Genomic DNA, 3,700 nt, shown 5'->3' on the forward strand with positions numbered 1-3,700 from the left:
TTGAATTCTGTCCATAGTCCACATTCCCAGGTGCAACAAATTAATTAAACCAAAAAGTCTTTCTTATCAAAATGTTTTTTTTTTTTAAACTTGCTGGTTTCTGACTTCATCAAAGAATGTTTAGCAGATATATTGTTTATGTAAGCTCTGAAGGAGCAAAATGTCCTTTTAACTGGACAAACCTTGTACAATAGTGTGATTGATATTTACGAAGAAGGACGATTTAAAAAAATATTTTATATGCATTCATAATCCAAATGTTAACTCCTCCTTTAAAATCCCCTTTACCACCAGGAATTTCTGAATTTTAAGCATGAACATCTTGGAATCTGACCTGAACCACAAATTCTGATTGTGATATCAAATGAATAATTTATAGATACGTCTATTCAGAAGTTGCTGTGCATGGGAAAGTAAATAAAGAGAAACAAATAAATTGTGAATGTATAATAAGCCAGTTTAAAGCCATAGGCTAAAAGCTGTAAGATCCATTTAAGTAATACCCAGGCATACAGATATTACTTCTAGAGGCAGAAAGCATATAAAATTTCAATATTAATATTTTTTTAGTTTTATAAATAATAGTTTAGAATTATCTGCTCAAGGAAATATTTTTATTCCAAATGCCAAAGCTGTAAAGTAAAAATGATGTCATTGATATGGAGAGGGAAATTTATTCAATGCCTATATGCTTCGGTTGTATTATTGGTACATGAAAATAGTTATAATTTCTCCGTGTCTCATAAGGATAGCATAGAGATAGACTACATGATTTGAGGTATCATAAAGAACTTTAAGGACAGAGTATCATAAAAGTTAAAAATAAGTGAAAAAATGTTTGAATTAAAATTTTCAGTTTACAGGGGCACCTGGGTGGCTCAGTGGGTTAAAGCCTCTGCCTTGGGCTCGGGTCGTGATCCCAGGGTCCTGGAATCGAGCCCCGCATCGGGCTCTCTGCTCAGTGGGGAGCCTGCTTCCTCCTCTCTCTCTCTCTCTCTGCCTGCCTCTCTGCATACTTGTGATCTGTCTGCCAAATAAATAAAAATCTTTAAAAAAAATTTCAGTTTACAAATGGGGAAATGAAACACTGATATCTTTGTTTACTTTTTTCAAAGTCACAATACTTATAAGTGCTAACAGATAAGATAAAATGAACCTCCCCACAAGCCACTTACCTCTAAAAACCATTTTGTACACTATCATGTCTCATTGATTATTTCAGAAAAAGTAGATTAATCCAAATATGTAAAAAAGTAGATTAATCCAAATATCAAAATAAGACGTTTAGTTCAATTGATACATAATACTTTAAAAATCTAAGTTCTCCAGGTAGATTTTGGACTTTCAAAATAGAAAACTAATGAAAAATACTTTTTTTTTTTTTTTTTTTTTTTTTACTTCTCAAAAGAAGATATGTATCCTCAGTAATTTTGATAAATATTTTCTTTGAATTTACTTGCAAATTCCTAGTCTAAAAAATGCTTTGGTCAATCATGTCTACAAAGAAAATATTTTGAACACGTTTACTCTAAATTTCCCTGTCTTCATTCTCCTTAAAATAGATGCTACAGTCATGGCCGCCTGGGGTTTTGAATTGTAATTCTTCAGTTGCCAGATTGCTGTCTATAAACCTGATTGGGACAGATTTAGATTTGGATTCCGACTGACTATATTAAACTCAAGGAATGAATCTAAACTGAAAATTACGGTTCAATCTAGTTCATTCCACTGGGAACTGGAACTGTTACAGATATTTCTGTTCTTGGAACTATCAGCTTCAGTTAAACCTTGTATGCGCAGCATCGGTCAGGATAAAAAATCTTCAGAGTCTGAATACTTTCCTGCCTCTAAGGAAACTGAACAGATAAAATTTAAACTCATAAGAGTAGACAGAAACAAAAGGCCACCATCTAAAGTTTTCTTCAAAATGGCAAGAAACATTTTTTTCAAAAAAAAAAAAAAGAGAAAAAAGAAAAAAGAAAGAAAAAGAAAATAAGAAGGGCTCCTGGTGGGTCAGTCAGTTGAGCATCTTATTCTTGATTTTGGCTCACGTCATGATATTAGGGATGTCAGACTGAGTCCTGTATTGAGCTCCATGCTGGACATGGGCCCTGCTCAAGATTCTTTTTCTCCCTCTCCCTCTGTTCCTCCCCTCTCTCTCTCTCTCTAAAAATAAATAAATAAATAAATAAATAAATAAATAAATAAAATAAAAAAGTAATAACAAGTCGAACATTGAGTGATAATACCAGCAACACTCATGTGAATCAATTTATTGCTTGTCTAAATGTTGTTTTATTTGCTGACAGAATCTTTATTGCATATAAAGTGCTAGTAAAGAAAAAGGGAATGTATGGAATATGTCTAGCTGTGCAAAAATGTGTAAAAAATTGTGTAAAAATATTTACTTGTAGAGAACTTATATTTTACTTCAATATAAAAATGTTATAATTCAAAAAAGATATAAAAATATATATATATATTTAGAAGGCTTGCCCCAACACTGTATAGACAACTACTGTTCCCTCAACAGCCTCCTTATAAAAATGAATTTTAAGTAATTTAGAAAATAATTTAATTTAGTGTAAATATGGGTAGATTTTTATTATGCTCTCCATTTTCTCATATTTTTAGTATGTGATATACATTCTTCTGCTGTAAGATTTCTTTTTTATCACTATCTATTGGGTTATTTTTATGTCAGTACACAAGAGCTTCCTGTTTTTTTTTTATGTTGCAGAGTTTAAATTGTGTAAATACAATATATTTAATTTAATATTTCATCTTATTTCATCATGATTGTTTTCAGTCTTTTGCCATTATAAATTATGTTGTAATGAAGAGATCTGTGTATAGATGATTAAGTATGTATGCAGTTATACTTTAAGGGTATATTTCCAGAAGTGGATTGGTGATTTAATGAATGAAGCTGTAACATTAGTAGCTAGTTCTAATTTGTTCCCATATGGTTTTTCATGAGCACTCAAAATAGTAAAATATCTGAATAAATCTTTCCTTAAAGCCTGGTCAACAGGGTCATCTCTTGAACACAATACATCGCATATTCAAGAATGTATTATGTGAGTGTTTGACCATAATAATTATTTTCTATTGGCATGCAATTGTACTTGCTTTAGAGAAATAATATGCAGGCTGGTATGTTGGACAATCAGAAAGAATTTATCTTGCAATGAAGAAGAAGAGAAAGAGAAAAGCCATCATAAATTGAGTACTTGTGATGTATCAGAAGCTGTGGTAGATACTTCTAACATAGTCATTAATTTCAAGAAGAACCTGGGGGATTATTACAATTAAGGTTTTAAAATATGAGTCAGAAAGCATACATAACGTTTGAGCGGCATAGTATAGATTTGAGCACAAGCCATTTAAAAAGTCCATGCTTTTTAAATATTTTGATTATTAATTATTATTCTTTTCATCAAGTTTGGAAATTAACTTTTGATTGCTAATTTTTATCTCAAAATATTCTGCAAGATATTTGCATGTCTGCAAGACATCAAACTTTCAACACAACAATCACATCTCCAGCATGAATGTTCAAAGAATCAAACTATCTCTGTATCCTGTCCCTCTAGGGATGCTAGATTATAATCACACTGTATGTTAGACTTATAAGGAGAAATGCAAACATAGACAAAACATTTTGTGAAGTTCTTAGAACATTTTTATCTCTAGGCAA

Source organism: Mustela erminea, chromosome 15, assembly GCF_009829155.1.
Source record: "Mustela erminea isolate mMusErm1 chromosome 15, mMusErm1.Pri, whole genome shotgun sequence".
NCBI lineage: Eukaryota > Metazoa > Chordata > Mammalia > Carnivora > Mustelidae > Mustela > Mustela erminea.